A 15223-nucleotide genomic window follows, 5' to 3' on the forward strand; every position below is an offset into this window, starting at 1 on the left:
ACATATCAGTGTGGGTGACTTCCAGGTGTGAACCCTAGTCGCTCCCATGGCATGTGTTGTGATACAATCTGCATTGGAGTCTTTCCTCCTACGAAAAACAGCCTTTCAAGAGGAAAGAATGATACACACTTCAAAAGAAGCAGAACCCCCACATAACACTCCAAAGGCTCATACCCTAATTCACATTTGGCATCTAGATATGGATAACAAGAAGAGGAGGATGACCTCCCAAAATTTGTTATCTGTCAAGCAGCCAGACCCGCTGTGTGAGTAGAGGAAGCTCTGCAAAACGCTTGCCTATGACCAGGACTTTGGGCCAAGGCATTCTAGTCTACCTGCTGGGTGAGGCGGCATCACTCAGGGGAACCAAGACCACCTGCCTTGGAGCCTGGAGCACCGGCACCTGCGTGTTTACCAAGAGCAGGAAAGTGTTGGAGGGAGCAAGGCACAGTGGGGAGCCCTTCCCAAAGGACTCCCGTGTGAGGTGTGAGGATATAGTTGTGCACTAATCAGGTCATTACCCATATGCAGGAATAATTTGGTGACCCCTGTATACCAGGAGAGGTCCGCCGTGGAAGGAGTTGTGCATCGAGCACTGTGTAGGGAGCGCTGTGAGGGGAGTGCCAAGCCGGTACTGCCACGTTGCAGTAATCCCATATGCCAGAGAGGGGCACTTTTGAACTAATTGTGTGACCAGCAGGTCAGGACTCGTAAATGCCTTAGTGGAGACCCAGTATACCAAGAGGGGATGCTGTGGTATGGGCAATTGCACAGAATAGCCTGCATTGTGCCTGTAGGTACCATAGCAACCCATGAGGGATTGCTGGTACTAAGTTAACAAAAAGGTTGGGCTATTGTCAGGGACAAGAGTGAGGCTGCGACTATCAAGTCGAGGTCTGCGCATCAAGATCAGCCTTTGGACCTGGGAGGACATAGAGGGAGACATTGCACCCACATTGGGCTCCGGTCGGGAGCTGGAAGACCAAAGTGTAGGAAAGACTGACTTACCACATGTACGCAGACTGGGAGCATCCCTGGTCACTGGGGAAAGCCAGCTGCACTGCTTGGGAGACAGACTGTGCCTGCTGGGTGCTGCCACGTGTACTACAAGCAGCCTGACTTCGCCAAACAGGATTAGAGCTTGTGAGGGCCCACGCTGACACGCTGAATGCTTCCGTGCTGTAGGAGCATGTAGGACTTGAATTAGGCCAGTTGGGTCCCAGGACACTCACTGCTGAAGGTGCTGCAGCACCATAAACACTTTTGACTAATTCCTAAGAGTCAAAGGAAAACTCTTGAGTACGCCCTACTAGTACTCAAGCTGGGAAGCCTTTGATGATAAAGGTTTTTCTTCTTCCAGAAAATGGTGAGTTCTTCCTCCACCCAGCGGTATCCCTCAAGAGCAACAGAACAGCACATTGGGTAAGAAATTCTAAAACCAATATGGAGGAGAGCCAAATGAAAAAAATATCCTATCTATTTCCATTTTACTAGCATTTCATATCCACAACATTTTCTTGGAGATGGGGTTAGGGCTTTTTTATGGGTTTGGCCTCTTTCCCTTCAGAAATCAAACACTCTTAAAAAATTGTCCTCTTTTTTAAACTGGACTAGGATTGAGCAAGTCAAGACCACTTTAGTTTGGAAATAAAAAAAAGATATCAATCTCGCCTCTTTCTTTTCCAAGTTTAGTGTCTCTGTTTATGGCTAATGATTACTCCATTGGGTGGGGAGGATCCCGATTACCTTGGACCATGCAAGTCTAACTGCCTAAGACAGCTGTGTGTTAGATTTTACCAAGTGTTACTCCTTCGAGCGGGAAGATTAAGATAGTCCTTGTCTTCTGCATTTCCCTCCACTACCATTCCAGCTTTATCTTATACCTGGCATGCACCTGGGTGGCCACATTCTGACAAGATTGTGGCAGGTGTCTTCACCTTGTCTGCTGCTAGAGGAGTCCATCAGTCTTCACTCCAGGTCTTCTCGTCTTCGTCCTACTCACCCCCCTGCAAGTCATCTTCTTCTAGTGTCTCTTTAACATGCTCTCCACTTCTGTTGCAGCTATTAGCATTATGTCCTCTTCTCTTTAGAACGTTCCCTCCTCTTCCTCTGGATGGTGCGTTTGATGTAGCGCTATCTCCTAAAACTAATGAAAGCTCTACTGGCATCCAGTATCAGTGTTCTTCCCCTTATGATTTTATTGTTCCTCTCTGGATCTGGTCATTCAGTGCAATTCAATATCAAATAACATTTCAGAATTAAATGTCAAGCACATTAGGTTTTACAATAAAGACTGACAAGTATTATAATGAGAAATATGAAGGTTCATTAACAAATAAAGACATTACAGAAAGAAAAATCAATGGCAAAGAATTATCCAGTTAGTCATTTGTCATATAAAAGCATGAAGCTCAGAATAAAATGCAATATATGGGATAGCAGAACAGAGTATAAGTCAGCTCAAGTAAAGTCATAAATCAGAGGTCAGACCAACAGTGTTGCCTTCTAAGGGAAACATCCTCAACAACTAGTCCGGAACAACGAGTTCCGGAGTTATGCAAGCCGAACAAGGACTTGCTCAAACAATGATTTATCCTGAACCACGCATGTGCGTGGTTCAGGCTAAGACGGTCTAGTGTTCGTGCAGGGCGCAATTCAGAGGAGCGTCGGACAGGAATAGGTAAGAGGGGTTCGTGGGTGGAGGGAGGTTTGTGTTAGTTTTTAGGGGGTGGGATGGGATCGAGTTAGTTTTTAGGGAGTGGGGGTTTGAGTTCGTTTTTAGGGGGTGGAGGTTCGAGTTAGTTTTCAGGGGCTGGGAGGGTTTGTGTAAGTTTTAAGGGGGTGGGAGGGTTTGTGTAAGTTTTTTGGGGGTGGGAGAGGTTTGAGTTAGTTTTTAGGGAGTGGGAGGGGTTCGAGTTAGTTTTTAGGGGGTGGGGGTACAGGTTAGTATTTAGGGGGTGGGAGGGGGTTCAGGTTAGATTTTAGGGGTGGGAGTTCGAGTTATTTTTTAGGGTTTGGGGGTACGGGTTAATATTTAGGGGGTGTATTCGGTTCAAGTTAGTTTTTAGGGGGTGGGGGTTTGGGGTAGTTTTTAGGGGGAGGGGGAATTTGGTGTGGGTTTAAGGGGTAATATTAAGGAGTAGTTTTATGGGGATTGGATGAGGTTGATTTGAATGTAGTGACTGATCGTGGAGTTCGTGGTTCAGTAAGTCGTGGTAAAATAGTTATTGGTTTGCTTTTGGTCGTTGTTTAGATTTTGTGGTTCTGGCACTCGTGATTTTGTAGGTAGTTGTTTTGTCATACAATCGCCTTCTAAAGGTCAGAGGAGAGTGAGCTCAACACCCTCAGTATTGGGCTCTTCTTACAATGAAAAATGTAAAGGAATCTCTACATGAATACAACTACATTAGGTCCTCACACATTAAACAAATCAAATTGAAGAATGAACATTACAATTCCTCAATGAGTGAATAAATGAATTAAAACAATTTTAAAGCGCACAGCTACTACAGTAGTGTCCTGCCGATAAGGGGAAGGAAAAAGGGTAATCTACCAACTTAAAGGTTAGCTGATTACAGAAGGTGGTTTCATCTGGGATACATCTGAGTTGGAGGGGGAGCTCATTCCAGCGCTTGGCCACCAAAACAGAACAGGCCGAACCACAAACCTTCTTTCTCTTAGTTTGTGGGATGACTAACAGCCGGGCAGCCTGCAAGTGTAAGGCCATGTGTGGGCAGTATTCTTGTAACCTGTTTGTCAAATATTTAGGACCTGCCTTGTCAAAAACTTGGCAAGCAATGGTAAAGGCTTTGAAAATAATCCTTTTCCTCACTGGTAGCGAGTGCAATTGGTTGTGTTAATAAGACATGAGACACATTTAGCGAGTTTCCACAAAAGATGGATTGATGTATTCTGCACAAATTGCAGCCGATGGATTAAGTAATCTGGAACCCTAAAATACAGAACATTGACAAAATCTAATCTGGAAAGGGTCTGGGCCCGTACTACTTATTTCTGAGCTTTCCCAGCAGTTCAATCAAGACATTTTCTTAACATTCAGAGTGTTCAACAGGAGACCTTCACAACTGCAGGGATCTGGGATTTAAAAGAGAGTTGAACAACAAAATGCACCACTAAATTCTTTGCCACCTCCGTTGGGGGAGGAGGCAGTGAGCAGCTGCTCAGCCAGGCACCCGACCAATTGGGAAGAGGTTGAGGGCCAAAGTGCAGGATCTCAGTTTTGTCCAGGTTACATTGTAGGCAGTTGGCTCTGAGCCACCTCATCACCGCCACAATGCAGGCTGGGAAATTTTCTTTGGCTCATAGGTCAGCAATAGCTGGGTGTTATTGGCATTTGAGGTCATATTATTCAGTTCTGTCCCACAGATTCATATATTGTACTTCTCACCCCAGTGCTCCTGCGACACCTTATTAATCAGCACAAATATCACTATATTGATTGTTAAGTTTTCATGAGAATCACATTGTGGTCGTGTTGGAAATGGCCCTTTTTTCATGGTTATCTCCAGACTTTTTGCTTCTTCCTCCTATTTTTCCTGACCTGTTTGTGTTAGTTTTAAGACTCTGGGCATGTTACCACTGCTAATCAGTGCTAAAGTGCATATGCTCTCTGTGTAAATTGTGTTATGGATTGGTGTTTCCATGAATTGATATTTGATTTACTTGTTAGTCCCTAGTAAAGACCACTGAGTGTGCCAGGGCCTGTAAATCAAATGCTACCAGTGGGCCTGCAGCACTGATTGTGCCACCCACGCGAGTAGCCCTAAAAGGTAACTTAGATCTGCCATTGCAGAGTCTGCGCGCAGTTTGTAACTGCCATGTCGACTTGGCCAGTGCACACACTTGCCAGTCCCTAACCTTCCCTTTTCTTACATGTCAGGCACCCCTAAGGAAGGCCCAAGCTACCCCTGTGGGCACGGTGCAGTGTTTGTGAAAGGTAGGACATGCCCTGGTGTGTGTGGCATGTCCTGATAGTGAATTACAGCCCATTTAGTGTTTCCCTATTGCAAGGCTACCTGTTCCCCATAGGACAGAATGGAAAGTTTGTTTATAACATCTTATAAACATAACGGGCACTGGGAACTAGGTAGGAAAATAAAGTTTAGTATGCCTGAACTCAGAATCTAAAGATGCATCTTTTAGTGAAGGTGATTTTTACATTCTGCTTTTGAAAATACTACTTTTAGAAAGTAGGTATTTTCTTTTTTTTTTTTATTTTTAAAACCTTTATTTTCAAATAGTGCACACAGCTATTCAGCCTTACATCCCGGAGGCTAGGCAGCAACTCAGAAGACAATGGGTCGAAGTGCAAGAAGCAATGTACCAGAATGTGTCAAGGTTATAATTTTCCATTTTTTGTATTTTTTATGAAAAAGGAACAAGTATAGAAAGAGGCGCCAGAACTAGCACTAACAAAGAAGGCAATTAAACTATTATGCAGTGGGGCCCAATCTAGGAGTCGGTTAGGCACAGTGATCACAGTTAGGTTCAAAACAATATGGATGCATAGAACCACGGGGGGAGGGAAACACAGGATAGTAGTGACACCAGGACGTCAGTTGGAGTTATAGGCTATGGGGTCAAGTGTTCTTCCAGTGGGGCGGTTTCTGGTGGTATGCAGATGTCACCCCTATACTCGTTCCAGGCCCCCCACAGCTTCTGCCATTTTTTGGGTTTACCCCTGGCTACATACACAGTCTTTTCTCGGAACATACACCAATCCATGTTGGCCTTCAACTGTACCACCTTTGGGGCTGTTGTCGCTCCCCACATCTGTGCAATGTCCCGTTTTGCGACCATATTCCCCAGGGTAAACCACTGGGTTTGTGCAGTGTTGTAATCCGTTGGACCCCAGATATTCAAGAGGCATCTCCGGGCCTCCGCGTGAACTTCCACCCCGGTCACCTCACTCATGATCATGTGTACCCGCCTCCAGTAGGAGGCTATCGCACTGCACTCCCAAATGATATGCATGAAGGTGGCCAGAGCGCCACAGCCACGCCGACAGAGGCCATCAACCGAATGTCCCATGTGTATTAATCTGGGGCCAGTGACATAAACTCTGTGCAGAATCTTCAATTGCACCAATCGAAGCCGGGCGGGGATAGCAACCTCCTTGGGGGACGACACCGCATATTGCCAGTCCTCGTCGTCGATCTCTATCCCGTCCTGTACCCATTGATCTCTCACCCCCAGAAGAAGGTCCGTGCGAATATTAATCAGTTTTTTATACGTCAGGGAAATAGCGCTGTCCGGCATGTGGCCGTCCAATACCCGATCTTCCAGGGGAGAACATTCGGGGATTGCCTCGCCCTCCGGCATGGCTGACAGGAGTGCATGTCGCAGCTGAGCGTACCGAAAATATTCCGTTCCGCCCAGCTGGAACTCTGTCTGTAGTAGGGCAAAAGATTTTACCTCCCCTCGTATCATCATATCCTCCACCCTAGAGATGCCGATCATGTCCCACATGTCGTATCCCTTAGTGTGCCTCAATTTACCCAGAATCTCAGTGTCATAAAGTGGAGTTGCCATTGTGAGCTTGTCTTTCCACCCCTGTGCCTTTATGATCGTTCTCCAAATGTGCACAGCTGTTTTCGTTGGCCCAGACATCCGCCTATCAAGAGATCTCGTGTACAGCGCCCTGTGGTATTTCCCACCATCCAGGAGCCACCGATCCATGGCGTAACCCGGACTATCTGCCGGGCCGTAAAGGCCGTGATTAAGGGCTGCCAACTGAGAGGCCCAATAGTATCTCCGCACGTCGGGCAATGCTATACCTCCATCATACCACGGGAGCGTGAGCTTCGTGATAGCAATGCGTGGCCGGCCATCCCAGAGTAGGGCACGTTGCAAGCTCTCGATTTCCCCAAAGTATCTGGCTGGGACCGGATCTTGAGTATTTTGCAGGGCATACAGGAACCTGGGTAGGGACATCATTTTAAATAATGCCGCGCGCCCAAGAAGGGAGAGAGGAAGTTTACGCCAACCCTCTACGTCACGTCGGAGACGAATAAGAGGGGGAAGCAAATTGTTCTTGTAGCGTGCCTTGGGGCCAGTTGAAATATAGATCCCTAGGTATTTAAATCCCTGTCTCGCAACCTGTATGCCACAGTCCCTCGGAAGACGAAGTGTCCCCTCTCTCAGAACGTATAAGTGCGACTTCGACCAGTTAATGACCAGGCCAGAGTGCCGGCCAAAGAGTCGAAGCACGTCACATACTACGATGAGAGATTTGCAAGGGGAGGTAAGATACAGGAGGATGTCATCTGCATATAATGACACTCGGTCCTCGAATCCAGGGGACCAGCGAATGCCATGTATGTCAGGGTGGTGCCGTATCCACGCTGCCAACGGTTCAAGTGCCAGTGCGAACAAAAGGGGCGACAGGTGACAGCCTTGCCTAGTGCCCCTATGAAGGGCAAAGGACGCGGATACTCGACCATTGACCGTCACATTAGCCAGCGGGCTGGCATATAGAAGTTTGACCCACCCTACAAATTCCGGACCGAAGCCGAGCTTCGCCAACACTGCCCACAGGTAGTTCCATTAGAGGGAGTCAAACGCCATTGTGGCATCCAACGACGCCAGAACAGCTGGCTCCCTGAGCGTGTGAGCCCTAGCCAGGGCTCCGTGGAGTCTCCGGAGATTATGGGCCGTGTTGCGATGTGGAATAAAGCCCGACTGGCCCGGGTGCACTAAGTCGCCAATTGCGCCAATCAAACGGTTGGCCAGCAATTTGGCAAGAATCTTAGGCTCAGCATTCAACAGAGAGATGGGACGATATGATCGGCACAAATCTCTGTCTGGGTTTCCCTTCCTTATGGATAACCACAATGGTGGCCAGCCTCTGGTCGTGGGGAAGCATGCCCGTCTCTCGCGCCTCCAAGAACATGTTCCGCAGGGGTGGAGATACAACATCGGGCTTGATTTTATACAGTTGCACTGGAATACCATTGGGGCCGGGCGCCTTACCAGGTCTGAGGGAACGAATGGCAAGGGCTATCTCGTCCGCGGTGATGTCCCTATCCAAGTCCTCACGGTCCGTCTCCGACAGACACGGGAGATCTATTTCCGCCAAAAGCGCACTGGAGTCGGTCTCAGACTGGTCCGAGACCGAAGTGTAAATGGTCTCAAAGTAGTCCGAGAACGACTCCACTATTGCCCTCGGATCGGTGACGAGCAGGCCGTCGTCCCCCAACACCTCGCGACTGGCTCTCTCCTTCTTGTCGAGCCAAGCAAGGAGCTTGCCTGCCTTGTCCCCGACATCGTAAATTCTACCCTTGTTCCCTACCCATGACTTTGGCAGCATCTGAGACAATATCACGGTATTCTGATTGTTTAAGCGAGAGAGCATGGAGCAGCTCAGGCGTCGGTCCCGCTTCCAACTGGGAGTCCAGCTCCATAATCTCAGCTTCGATGCGCACCATGTCAGCATCTCTGTGTCTCCGGACGTCCGCAATAAGGGAGAGAGCCTCACCTCTCAGAACCGTCTTAAACGCCTCCCATAGAGTAGCGGCCGATGCAACCGACCCAGTATTCTCAGAGAAATAGAGATCAATAGCTCTGTTCCGGAGTCCGCGCGTCTTCGGGTTACGAAAATACCACGGGTTAACTACTACTGGCCGCTCGGTGACCACAATGTCGGAGTCGAAAGACACCCAGACCGGGGAATGGTCCGAGATTCCACTCGCCAGCAAGCGGGCCTCGGAAATCGCCGGCGCATGGGCCGCCAGGGCCAGGACATAGTCTATTCTAGAGAGGCTACCATGCGCCCCGGAGTGAAACGAATATTGACACTGGGTGGGATGCATAAGTCTCCAGCAGTCAATCAGTCCCATGGTGTCGAGGAAATCGGGCAACCAGGATTGTGAACTACGGAGATCTCTGGGCGGATGTCTGTCCAAGGTGCCCGAGCAGACTGAATTGAAATCGCCACCCACAATAAGCAACCCCTCGGGTAGGCCCAAGATGGCGCCTCCAAGGTCCTGAAAAGTGTTGTTTTGTAACCCCAGGGGAACGTAAACTGAAACCAGAATCAGGGACCGCCCCTCCCATCTCCCCGTGACGGCAGCGTACCACCCCCTCTCATTCACAACACTGGAGTCGATCTCAAATGGGAGAGACGTGCGCATCATAATCCCTGCCCCCCGGGATCCTGAGGAAAACCCCGAATGTGCCACCATCTTGAAACCCTTCCTGTTAAGCGCTCGACACGTATTTCCCACCAAGTGTGTCTCCTGCAACAGAATAACATCAGGCATACATCTCTTAAACAGTTGCAAAACCACCCCTCTCTTGATGCGATCACCCAAGCCGTTAACATTCCAACACAGAACTTTTAATTTCATACCCCCCATCGTCAAATCGTAGGCCTTCGCCGACCCCAGTAGGCCTCATAGATACATTGAAAGAATCAGAGCATTCGTTGCATTGCCTTAGAAAAAGAAAGGAGAAACAAAGAAAGCAGTCAAAACCAACCATCGAACCACCCCCCACCCTGCACCCCTGCAGCAGACTAAGTAGCCCCCCCAACCAGCAGTGTGCCTGTCGCCCCATAAACTAAACTACAAGAAGACCCTAGAGGAGAAAGGAGATCACGTAGTCCCCCCCCGCCACCCTCCATAATGGGAAGAAGGATATACACCATAAAGTGCAGCAGCATGGCTTTTTGGTCATTGTCAACAGGACCACTGACCGACAAAGTTAGTGAAATGAGTTCTACTCCTGACGCTCGGGGCCTCCCGAGGCGCCCTCCGAATGTTCTTCTCGTTCCTCGTGTCTGTGCGGCAAGGTGTCCAGCCAGTCGCTCACCACTTCGGGCATGTCGAAGAATACAGCACGGCCATTATGTTCAATACGCAATCTAGCAGGGAACATCATCGAGTACTTCATCCCCAAGTCTCTGAGACGCCGCTTCACTCCCGCAAAACTTTGGCGCTGTCTTTGAACCGCCCTAGTAAAGTCTGGGTAAAAGTTGACTTCCGTGTTCTGGAACTTGAGGGGCCTGTGTCGTCTCGAGGCCTGCAGGATCACGTCCCGATCTCTAAAGTTAAACAGGCGAGCTATGATGGGCCGTGGCGTGGCGCCCAACTTGGGCGGTCCACCCGGCATTCTGTGGGCCCGCTCAACTGAAAAGAAATGGCTGAGGCCAGCAGGGGCCAGATGAGTCTTTATCAGTTCTTCGACGAAGAGATCGGTGGCCGAGTCCTCTGCGCCCTCCGGCACCCCAATAATTTGGACGTTCTTCCGCCTGGCACGTCCCTCAAAATCTTCTAGCCGCCTCGAGAAAAGATCGTTGACAGACCTCAGGTTCCGGACCTCCGTCTGTAGGTCCGAGACATCAGTCGTGAGGCTCGCAGTTTTGATGTCTAGCGATTTCACCCTGTCATTGGTCTTGCCGAGGTCGGCCCTGATCAGGTTAAGGTCGATCGCCAGAGTATCAACTTTGTGCGTTAGGACCTCGTGTTGCTTGTGCATCTCCGTTCTGATGCCAGCTATAGCCCCCATGATGTCCCGGAGTGTCGGCTCTGGCTCGTCCGGTAACCCGCCCGTAGGGTGTCTTTTGAATGGGCGGCCGCAGTCGGCGAGATCCTTTGTTGGGCATAGCGATCAATCTTGTTTGTCTGCGGTTGGACCATCTTCCTACTGACCCGGTTGCCCGCCATGTTGGAGCCGGGAAATTGAACAAAGGGTGGTACACCAAAAACCCCTTCGGGTACGCAAACAGGTGTGGAGCGTAGCAGCCGCAGATGTTTGTTCAGCGAAAGGCCACTTCGCAACTTTGCATACTCCGCCAGCCGGCGCAGGAGTCACTCACACAGCATATCGGTCATGCGTTTCTGTGTCGCTGCCGTCGGCCATCTCCGAGACAATGGTCCGTCCCTTGCACGTATCTTCAGCACGACGTATCTCCGTCTATAAGTGTCGGATTTTGAATCGGACAGCAGATCCCGTCTCAACGACCATTCACCAACAAGAATCCACCACCGTGGATCAGGATTTCGATCAGGATTTATGCGGAGGGTCGGAGGGTCTCCCAGTAGGTATTTTCTTGCTCAGTCATCCCGTGTGCTTCTTTTGGACTGTGGATTGCCTGTCTGGGTTTTGGATAACTCTGGGCGTAGTGTGCGGAGTGGGGCTACGCGGAGCTACGCGAAGTGGGCACAAAACTACTCCCACCGCGCACTCCGCGTAGCCCCACTACGCGCCGCCCGCCTCCCTCCCGCCCTCCCTAAATACTTAAATAAAAGGATAGAAAGCTTTTAGAAACACTTACCTTGTCCGCCGCGTCCCCGGGGCTCCCTCTCGCCGTCCCGCGATTCGCGCCGCCTCCGATTCAGATACTAATGCGCATGCGCGGGCGCCCGTGCATGCGCATTAGTATTCGAAATGGCGGCGCAAATCCAGGGACGGCGAGAGGGAGCCCCGGGGACGCGGCGGACAAGGTAAGTGTTTTTAAAAGCTTTCTATCCTTTTATTTTAGTATTTAGGGAGGGCGGGAGGGAGGCGGGTGGCGGCTGGCTACGCACCGTCTGCGGAGAGCGCGTAGTGCCGCCTGGCTACGCCCGCTACGCAAAATGCGTAGGAGACGGCACTACGCGCACTCCGTGCACGGAGCGTAGCTGTCCGCCCACCCTTAGTTCTGGATGACAGAAGGTTGGGGAGCAGGAGTAGCTCCAGATAGTCTAGGTAGGGTCAGGAAAGGGCTGAATAGACCTGGGCTGCAATGGGGGTGGGGAAGATTTTCTTGAACCTCAAAGGGCCTGGTCTACCTCTGACAATGCCGTCTCCACCTCCTGCCAGGAATTCACACCAGAGAAGGCAGAACTGGTTCTGGCTGGGCACAGACACTCTCTGCCTAAGATATCAAAGGATTTTGGGATATAAATAATGAGGCCCAGACCCCTGAACTTTAGAACTCTTTTGGATCAAGAATACTGCCAAGAAAAAGAGCTGGAGAAGCTGTGAGGAGGAACTACCACTTTGCTGTGTGCTTTGCTGTGTTCACCTGCAGTGGCTACTTCTGTCTTGGGCAGTGAAAGGACTGGACTGAACTTTTTGCAATCTACTTTTGTGAGTTTCTCCAAGGGCTTGAGGTAGAGCTTGCCCCTGTTCAAGAAGTCTCAGGAACAGCAAAGACTTCAAGCTCTTCTGCCCTCAGCACTGGTGAATGTGTGTTTTGTGCTACAAAAGAATAAAAGCAACCAGACGACGTCTACGACGCTGCTGCTGACTCCGTGTCCTGAAGGCACCGCAGAGGGCACCGCCACAATGCCGCACTGCGATCCTGGTCTCACCGACGCCGCCTGCTGACGCCACCACTGAGCCGCTGCTCGCACTGTGACCTATGGGCACCGCACTCTACACCGCCTCGCTTCAAGACGGCGCCTTGGCACCACAGAGCGCACCGCTGCAATGCCGCACCATGACCATGGTCTCACAGATGACACCTGTTGATGCTGCCACCGAGCCGCTGCTCGCACAGCGGCATGTGGGGACCGCACTCCGCACCGCCTCGCTTCACGACAACGCCTTGGCCTCCCAAATGATGCCGCTCCACGCCGAAATCAACAGTGCTGCTTGCACCGTAGTTCGAGGGCACCGCTCGTAAAGTTACATGATGCGTCACCCTCATCCCGCACCGTAGCCTTGGCCTACCGATGCTGGCGTGATCGTCTCCAGTTCGTCAGCCGACTACAGCGCTTCAGCAACAATGACACCGCTGCTTGCACCGTGACCTGCCAGCAACGTGACGAGCACCGCCTTCATCTCGCACTGCGACCCTGGTCTCACCGACAATGCCATCTGATGCCGCCATCGAGCCGCTGCTCGCACTGTGACCTCAGGGCACAGCACGCCGCACTTCGCACCGCAGCACAGTACACCTGCCGACGCCAGCGCTCCAGACTCCAACAGAGAGGAGATCGACCTGCAATGTGTGTGACTTCAAGGGCGCATGACGACTCCTCCACCGAACTCCGGAACCGACGGTTGCGGACGCCGTGTTTTCTGAACCTCAACGAGAAGTCGCCGGCGCCCTGCATTTCTAAAAGGTACTGTTTGCGGGTCTTCCTGACACCGAAGCTAGCCAGCGACGCCTCGGTCAGCCGGAACTGTTTGGAGTTGTTTGCTCATGACGCCGTGATAGCCCCGGACGGAGCTATCAACATCAAGAAACTGTTTTTAAAGCATATTTTGTTAACTGTGGATTTTTAAGTACTGTATTGTGGATTTTTATCGTTTTTGGTCTTGTCTTAAGTATATAAAAATATTGGATATTTTTCTAAACTGGTGTGGTGTCCTTTTCTAGTGCCTACACTGCATTACTGCATGTGCAAATGCTTTACACACTGCCTCTAAGATAAACCTGACTGCTCGTGCCAAGCAACCAAGGGGGTGAGCAGGGGTCATTTTAGGAGTGTAACTCCCTTATCCCGACTAGAGTGGAGGCTTCTGCCTGGCTGTGGCACATGCCCTAGCCTGCCAAAAATCCCATTTCTAACAGGTCTCAATAGAGGAGTGTGAGATATTGGGCTGCTTGTTTATTTTTAAAATTAATAGTTTTTATTAGTTACAGCAAATCATGTGCATAATAGGACATTACTTTACAACTTACACGAATGTCAGACCTGGACAGTTATCACACAGCAGTTATACATTACATCGTCTCTACTCTTTCCGTACTTTTTCGTATTTCCAATTCCACCGTTGGGGACACCACAATATCCCCCCCCGATATTTATTCCAGCTCGACCATTTCCGGTCCCATTTCTTGGGGCACCCCCTTGCTACGAAGACCTCCGTTTCCGCCAACATGCACCTGTCATACTCTTTCGCCCACATATGGACGCTTGGTATGCTTGCTCCTCCCCACCCTTTTGCTATCTCCCGTTTAACCAGCGTATAGCCGAGCGTCATAAACTGTTGCTCCACTTCCGTCAGATCAGTTGCCTCCCAAATATTCAACAAACCCTGTTGTGGCGTCAGGACAATCTCCTTATGCAGGGCTTTATGCATGTGTTCCGAGGCCCCCTCCCACAGGGCAGTAACCCAGGGCAGCTCCACAGTGTGTGATAAAATGTAACCTCTTGGCCACATCCCCTCAGACAAAGATCCTCCGATCTAGCACCTATTTTAACCAGAGTCTGTCCCATCATATACGAGCGGTGCAGTATCCGAAGTTGGATCAACCTAAATTTTTGCGTGATAGCAGCCTCCCTAGGGGACATCAGGGCCTACTGCCACTCCTCATCGCTAATCAGTCTTAAATCCTCCTGCCACCTCTCCCGGAGTCTTGGAAAAGCATCCGGAAGGTTGATGCATAATTTATTGTATGTGAGAGAAATGGCTTTTGAGTGCAAAGGCCCGTCTAACAACCTATCGACGAGCGGTGAAGTGTCTGGTATGTCTGTGAAAGATGAGAAGGCCGCCTTAAGGGCATGGCGAATCTGGAGGTGTCTATACGTTTCTCCTTGAGCTAGTTGATATTGTTTCCGGAGTTCCTCAAATGTGAGTATATCCCCTTTTTTGACCAAATCTTTTACTACAGAGATACCTATAAGATCCCACTTGTCGAACCCGGGCTGGTGACACAGCATACCCAGTTTCTGCGTATACCAGAGTGGAGCAACCTTAGTAAGGATGCCAGCCCATCCCAAGCAAGAGTTTTTTTTTTTTTTTTTTTTAAACCTTTATTTGGAGACAAGCAGGGTCAAGGGAAGTGCATACACAATACATACAGTCACATATGGCCATTACAATGGTACGTCAGAACCAAAAAATGAGATACAAGCAAGTACGGGGCAGCATACCAGGCAATACAAGGAGCAACATCGAAATGTACAGTGCAAATTAGAGGGCAACGATCCAGCATGTTCAGGCAAGCTAATAAGACAATACAGTATGGACACATTCTGTTAGCGTATAGCAAATAAAACAAAGGAGACTCAGATAAAAGGGAAACATAAAATAAAGGTACCCTACAGGGATACGATTTCAATTCCTAGCCGCACACTTGTCGTAAGGGGAACTACAGCCCCCAGCAGCTCGCATGTCAAGGAGACGGCTCAACCTCTCCCCCGATACTGGAAGATCAGCAGGTTTAATGTAAAATCCCAGCCCACCATGTTGCCATCAACCAATCCCTTCACGGTCCCCAAGTTCAGAATCAGAGTCCTGCGCAGCTCTGGTTAGGAGGTACACC

This window comes from Lissotriton vulgaris, chromosome 3_1 (genome assembly GCF_964263255.1).
Source record: "Lissotriton vulgaris chromosome 3_1, aLisVul1.2, whole genome shotgun sequence".
Taxonomy (NCBI): domain Eukaryota; kingdom Metazoa; phylum Chordata; class Amphibia; order Caudata; family Salamandridae; genus Lissotriton; species Lissotriton vulgaris.